We start from the raw sequence: 8,098 nt of genomic DNA on the forward strand, positions 1-8,098 counted from the left end.
GATTAAGTAAACATCATTTCCTAAGGAGCTACTGCAGAATGCTAGGGATGACAATAAGTTGATGAATTAAATTCCAGAGAAGACAAGAGCTGCCTTGTTGAAGAGAGGACCATAGCAACTTCTCTAACCAGTAATGGCTCTTGAATTGGGGATGGGTAGGTGGAGGTGTGGGGCTGCTGTTAATGGGGACACTCTGCAGGGTTAAAAGAAAAAAAAAACAGCTGCATTGTAGACAACACATAGATATCAGAAGATATTTGAATTGGGAAGACTAAGCAAAAACTAAATTCCTCAGTCAAGTAACTTTCTCTACCTGAATATTATCAAGAAATCAGCTTTCTGCTTATCAGAAAGATAAGCAGAAAGAAATCATATATTCTTGTGTTGCTTATATTTTGAAGCCTTGACTAAATTGAATGCAAAGATGAGCCAAAAATATCTTACACTGCAGCCAAACCTTCTCTCGTCTCAAATACAGACATGATAAAAAAGGCAATGGTGATACCAGAAAACTGGAGCAGGGCTGATCACAGTTGAACTCAGTGCTGTGATTCTGAATGCCAATGCCCTGGCCTTAACTGCCAGACAGGGCAATGGCTTGCATTCTCTGGAAAAAAAGCAAAATAAATTTAAAATATTACATTGTTATTTTACATACAATATCTATAATATAAGAAAACCTTAGAAGATATGTGATGAAAGCAGAAAAATGTGTCCATTGCTGGGGAAAAAAAGTCAATAAATAGAATTAGAAATGTCTAGATATTAGATTCAGGAGTTCCAGACTTGAACATAACATGAAATATATGTAAAGTAATGTACAGGAAATGATGGATAAAATGGATAAACAGTTGAACCATTGGAGGAAATAAGTAGAATTTCTAAAATAAAAAAGAATCAAATTAAAATTCTAAAATTTAAAATTATAATATTTGAAAATGAAAATTTATTGAATGGATTTGAAAGCAAATTGTAGAACTATTCAGCAAACTTAAAGATGGACTAAGAGACAATATCCAACTCAAGGGCACAGTGAAAAAAGGCAGAAAAAAAACAGACCATCTATAACTTCTGGAAATTATTAAGCAGTTTGTCATGTTTGTATTTGGAGTCCAATAAGGAGAAGAAAGAGGCAGAAAATATGTTTTAAAAACAATGACCAGTTTTTAAAAAATTTACCAAAAAAATCAATCCATCGATCCAAAAGCTTGGGAAACTTCAAGTAGAATAATAAAAACCACACCCAATCATATTATAGTTGAGTTTCTGGAGACCAAAGAGAAAGAGAAAATCTTAAAAGCAGCCAGAGGGGAAAAAAAGGAAACATTATATACAAAGAAACAACTTTATGAATTCTGGCTGCTGACTTCTCATCAGAACATTGCAGACCAGTAGACAGTGGAATAACTAAATCTAAATATTGGTGAAGATGTAGAGTGAATAGAACTTTCATACATCAGACCAAAGATGGCTATAAAATGATACATTTTTGTACTAGCTATAAAATGGCACACCAAGTCTGGAAAATATCAATATTTGAACTTTACTTTTACAATTTGACTTCTATCGATCTATGACTCAGGTATTTTTTTCTACTTATGGCCAAAACATTACACTTCTAGATATCTACCTAAAGAAGTGAAAATATTTGTTCACAACAACTCTTCTATGAGAATGTCTATTGTCTAAACTGTAAGCAACCATCAAGAAAGAAATAGATAAGCTTTGTTATAATCATACAATGGAAAAATAATTGCCAATAAAAATGAATAAACTATGTTACACAGCAGTCTGTCTGAATCTCAAACAATAGAGACTCAAAGGAGCATGAACTAATATATGAATGCATTTATCAGAAGTTTAGGAATAGTCAAAATTAATGTATAGTTATAGAAATAAGAGTAATGTTTGTTTCTTTGGAAAGACATCATCTAGAAAGGCATAAGAAACTTTCTAGTGTGTGAAAAATGGTCTGTACCCTCCTTAGTTTCTTCTTCACCTTTAGGATGCCTCTGAGTCTTATGTTTGGCCTCTTTACACAGTTTCATGTATCTTACAGGGTTTATTTACTCCTTTTATTTTACTGTTCTTTCATTTTCACTGACTTGTTGAGCACGACAGTATTACTTCCAGGTTCTGAGATTCTTTATTCTGCCTGGTTAAGCCTATTCTTAAGGCTTTCCACTGTACTTTGTAATTTCTTGAATGAATTTTTCATTTCCAGAAGTGAAGTTCCGTTTGTTTTTTCTTTAATAATTTGTTTTCTTTAGATAATTTTTCATTTGTTCTCTGCATTCCGTTGTGGTTTCTTTGTAGTGGATTTCTATTTTCTCTTATATTTCAATGAGTTTCCCTACAATCTGTGTTTGAAACTGTTCCTCTGTCGTTTTAATCTTTTTATTTAGGTTGGTATCCATTGGTAGGAGTTAGTGTTTTCTGTAAGGGATGAACTTAGAGACAACTTTCTATGTCACTACCATTCAAACATCTGTTGAGTATCTTTTATCCTTTACTATATATTCTTTCTCTTTCAGGGTTGGGATGGTCTCTAACTGTAGATGATTCTACTAGTAGTAAATGAAGGATTTGGATTCTGTTTCTGGTGCATGATGTCACTCACAGATGTAGGCAAGGTTACCTACTCTGGGCCCAGACATTAGCGAATCCTGCTCTGGAGCCCTGGCCAGGGTACTGTCTACTGGGCAAGATTGTTTTGTTTGTTTGTTTTTGTTATTTACTTAATTGACTTTGGAAGACTTATCTCCTTTTTTAAATTTTAGAATATTGTGGTGCTACCAACATTTCGGTTACACAAATTGCTTTTGTATAGTTTGATTCAAAGTTAGAAGAGTGCCCAACACCCAGACGGTGTGCATTGTACCTGTTAAGTAGCAACTTTACTGGGCTTAAAGACATGCCCACCTAGAGCCCAATCTCCTTCCCAACAGCAGCACACTTGAAGTACCTCACTGACATAGCTTATCTCTGGGCCTGATGGGTGGCCAAGGAGTATCTGTGTACAGGCATATAGACAGCTTAATCACGTGGGCAAGGCTGACAAAGCACATGTGCATTAGGCCTCATGCAGGACAGACAGAAGACAGTAGGGGGCGGGGCAGAGGCAGCTGGCAACCCAGCCTGCTTTCCTGCCTCACCAGGTTCTAGCCTGGAACCCCACTCTCATGTTAACCAGTGTGATGAAAATGTGTCAAACCGTCTATGAACCAAGCGTATGGTGCCCCATGATCATACTAATGTACACAGCTATGATTTAATAAAAAAAAAAAAACAAAAAAACAAAAAAACAACTAAATTTGAGCATGGCCTTCTAGTTCATTGTAACGGTACAGTTTTCAATGTAAAAGGCTAAAATGCTTTATTTAACAGTTTATTGGTTTGATTTGCATCATTAGGTCCTTATGCACAGTGGATGGGCCTCTAGTATCATTGTCTCAAATCCACAAATGTTAAGTGCAGGCACACAGCTTAGGAACACTGGAAGATCCCTTGTATTGGAGGAGAAAAATTTACTTACCCTGTACTCACTGTACCAGAAAAAAAAGCTTTATCTTCTCTCTATCTTTATCTTCCTGATAATTGAGCGGATATTTTCCCCTAACTGACAATTAAGTGGCAAAAGGTGGAAGCTTTAGACTTTCTCTCGGAAGTTGGGTGACTTAGTTTCTTCAGGCAGTTTAGAAATTTATGTTTGATTGCTCTCCTCATATTCCATTTCAAAAACAATAAAAACAAAAAATAGTGACTAATACTTATTTAGGGCTATGTGTCAGGTATTGCGCTAGTATGTTCATGTGTATATATTTAATCCTGAAGTAACCATGTGGGGTAGGTATCATTATTATCACATTTTAAGAATGAAATTATACAGAGAGGCCAATCAACTTATTCCAATTTGCGTTGTTTAAAGGTGCGGAAGCCAGAAGTCAAATTCCAGGCAGAGTGGCCCCAGTGTTGGTGTTCTTTCTTCGCCACAATGTCTCTCTGCTTCTCCAAGATGGAGTCTACAGGCCCTGTTTATTTCTCAGGACAGCCTATAAGCATCCTTCCTGAAATTCTCTCAGCAAGTGGGATCCAGGAAGGTCAGCAGTGACTCAGACTCATGCAGCCAGTATTTCCTTTGCAAATTCTGCAGCAGCATTCCTGTGCCCTGGTGAATGAAAAGGATCCAGGTGTCTTCTAGTGGCCTGTGTGCCCCTGGTCCCCATAGGGGCAGCTCGTCTCCATCTTCCCTGATGTGCTCAGCTCTTCTCACATCCCTCCTGGATGTTTATGTCAGGATATATTTCCAGGGAGGGAGTGAGGACACGGGTATTGTGCTCTCTTCCACGCCAGTGCTTCTCTTTTTTCTGTTTTCCATATTTTGCCAGGGGTTCAATGGTGCAATATCTTGCGATGTTTATTTTCTTCATTCTTCTGTAAAGGGTCATCTTTCTTTCTCCTTCACAATAGGATATTCACCATCTCCTTCCCTTTTAAAATTTAATTTTATATATTTACTTTTAATAGTGGTAGAATACACATGGATGTAGCATCTTTTTTATTTTTTTAGACAGACTCACTATGTCATCCTGGGTAGAGTACTGTGGCATCACAGCTCACAGCAACCTCAAACTTAAGCAATTCTCTTGCCTCAGCCTCCCAAGTAGCTGGGACTACAGGTGCCCACCACAACACCCAGCTATGTTTTGGTTGTACTTGTCATTGTTGTTTGGCGGCCGGTTTGAACCCCCCAGCCCCTGTGTATATGGCCAGAGCCCTAGCTGCTGAGCTACAGGAGCAGAGCCGAAATTTAGTATCTTACCATTTATGAGGATACAATTCAGTATGTCAAGTATATGTACATCAGTGAGCAAATGAATTCTGGACGTTTTCATCTTGTAAAGCCAAAATTCTTTATACATTAAGCAATAATTCCTTATTTCTTCAGCCCCTGAAAACGTATTTTCTATTTCATAAATTTTACTTATTTAAGTGGAATCCTGTAGTATATATGTCTTCTGTGATTGTCTTACTTCATTTAGAATAATGGCCTCAAAGATCGTCTGTGTTATAGAATGTGTCAGAATTTCTGTCCTTTTTGAGGATAATATTCCATTGTATGTATATACTACATTTGTTTACCCATTTATCCATTGAGTGTCATTTGGGTTTCTTCCACCTTCAGGCTACTGTGAATAATGCTGCTATGAAATAGATGTACCCCCTTCCCTTTTAGTACTATGATACTTAAATGATGATGAAGGAACATGATTCATGTTGGGAAGAATAAAATAAACAATACATATTAGTTTAATATTTTCAAGCTGACGTTCATGTTGCATCCCATGTCCCCTCTCATTAATGCCTTGATCTCAGAGCTTTTCCCAGACATATAAATAAGATACCAACCAAATCCACTCAGATTTCAAGGATATTAGTGTAGAAGCATGAAAGAGTGGTATTCACCTATTCTTCCCCCAAATGAATATGATTTTAACATTAAAAGAACAAGTCAATAGAAGAACTGATTACATTGGATGCTAGAGAGGTTGTGATATCCTGCTTCTCACAACAGGAAATAATTGGGAATTCAACCCTGAACAATCCTATCCCTTGGAAATATTGTTTGAGGAAAGCTATTGCCAAATCCAATCAACTCTATTTTCCTTGCCATTGATACAGCAGCTTTAAAGTGAATGCAAACCACAGAAACACCTGCAAACAGGCATTGTGAAGGCTCTACTGTGCTGCTATTTCAATTTCCACCTCTCTTGCCTGAGTTGAAGCAATCATGACCATTGATACATTAAATATGTGACTTTCCTACAGACATGACAAAATTAAGACTGCAGTATCAACTTAATGGTGACAAGATAATGTCCAAACTCTTCCCCTTTTTTGAATAGAGCAACAATGACAAGAAGAACCCACACCAAGTTATTGTATTCATAATCCATCTTTTTCCAACAAAATTTCCAGGCTCTCCTGAGTTAGCTTTAAAAAGTTTTTTATTTGGTTTCACTTTTGTAAAGTTAATCTTACACATTTCATATATTTCTGAATGTTTCAAATGGAAAGATGCCAAGATCCATCCTTACTTGATGCTGTAATTTAGCCAAGGTATTAGGTTTAATTTGAAATCTTTTCATCTTCTAAAATCACAGTTTTATAGTGTGTTAAGTTCTTAGAAAAGCATATTAAACCCTTGGTGTATTAAATATCAATTTCAAAAGAAAGAAATGACTTTTTTTAATGTAAGTTTCAAAGCCTTACAGATTAGGATAAAGTTGTTTGTTTCATCTTCACCCTACAATAACTTCCAACCACTCTTAGAAAAAAACCCAAACATGAAACCATGGCTTTCATGGTTACATGATCTGGCCCAAATTTACTTCTCCAATTTTATCCCCTCCCCATCCCTCTGGGACTTCTTCTCTAGCTCCATAAATTCTTTTGTTTTCTTTGAACTTTAAATAAACTTTTTCCTATCCCATCAGGAGAGGGAGTAATATATAACTCAAAATTCTCTAACTCTGAAGATAGGAAGGGTTTGTCTTTTCAGGTCCATCATTTTTTAAGGGATCCATTGGTGAAAGAAGAGCCACCATTTTGAATATTAATTATTGTTCTGTAGGAGGAAAAAATAAAACCCCTGTAGGTTATCGAGCCAATAAGTACATACTTCAGCCCAGAAGTGACACACATCACTTCTATTCAAATCATTGATCAGAATCAGTCATACGACCATGGCAATGCAGTGGAGCCAAAAAGTACAAAGCTAGTATATGCTTCAAAAAAGGAAGAAGCAGCAACATTTAGCAAAAAGCAGGAACGATTGCCCTAAGGATTTTCAACTCTCTGCTAACACTTTCTGTAATTCTCTTTCCTCTGTCAGATGACTCTATCACATCACTCTGATTTTTTTCCAAATCCTTAGGAAACTCATATTTGCCGATGTGATCTAAAACAGACTAGCGCTTTCCATTCTCTCCTTACTTTGCTTTATTTTTTTCCTCACTTATCTCCTCCTTAAATGACACATTTTAATTTCTGCTTGTTTGCCATACACATATTACTTCTTTAATGTGCAGAATACTGTATTTTCTGTCATGCTCATTAATGCACTGATATTCCCAGTGACTAAGAGAGCACCTGGAACTCAGCTCAAAAAATAAATATTTTCTGAATGAATGAACGAACAAATGAATGCATGCATCAGATTCGTGTATAGATTACACAGCTCCCTATATATATCGAAACATCAGTTCTATGTATATGTATGTTACAAGGATGCAAATTCAATTTTATACTACCTTTTATATATAAAGAAAAAATTATTTTCTGAAGATTTATAAAACCACTCTGATTGTCCTCATGATGCTCCCTCTGCTGGTTTTCTTGGAGCAAGGTAAAGATGAAGCTCAATAACTCAGTTTAAAAAATTATCCACATCTAGCGTTACAGCTCTTTCAGAATTTGTCTAACAAATTTTCTGGTCTCCACTGGAATACCTCTATAGAAAAATTGTCCACATCTGGGAAATCAAGAAAGCTTTTAAATATTAATTTGTTTTCTTTGAAATAACTGCGTGACTTTAAAATTTCTCTTCCCTTCACTCTTTTCCAAGATGGCGTTTAGATCTGTAGAGAAGGTTATGGCCTGTGTAAGGCAGTAGATGGGTGCCTGGGTCCTAATATCCTCTGTCTTCACACTGGCCTCTACTACAGAATGGATGAATTGGTATGCTTCCTGAACTAATGTGCTCTGAAGTGAACCTAATCCTCTCTGGCTACTTGGGCTTAATGTGCTAATATCAGAGACCCATCTATCAGCTGCTTCTCATCCCACTTGGACAAGTACATGTGTCTTTGGAAACAATTGTATATAATACCTTTCCTAGTGACTTATCAGTTGCCCAGTAGTATAGGAGGGACTAATAACTAACCTGGCATGCTCAGGCTCCACATCTATCTGGATGTTTCTGGAGTCTCCTAGACGGCCCTCTCCCCAGCTTTCTTCAGGGAAGGGGTAGAAGTAACAAGCACCTATAAATCTATGTTTGCATTCTAACTCTTTACCCCACAATATCCCTGGTTGG

General features: G+C 36.6%; 1 non-coding gene across 1 annotated transcript; it reads left to right on the top strand.

The window, feature by feature from the left end:
- The first annotated feature begins 7,453 nt into the window (after nucleotides 1–7,453).
- LOC128569402 (U7 small nuclear RNA) lies at nucleotides 7,454–7,513 on the top strand. Its single transcript, XR_008375357.1, has one exon. It is a non-coding gene; the product is annotated as a U7 small nuclear RNA (small nuclear RNA).
- Nucleotides 7,514–8,098: the final 585 nt, after the last annotated feature.

This window comes from Nycticebus coucang, chromosome 17, assembly GCF_027406575.1.
Source record: "Nycticebus coucang isolate mNycCou1 chromosome 17, mNycCou1.pri, whole genome shotgun sequence".
Classification (NCBI taxonomy): Eukaryota; Metazoa; Chordata; class Mammalia; order Primates; family Lorisidae; genus Nycticebus; species Nycticebus coucang.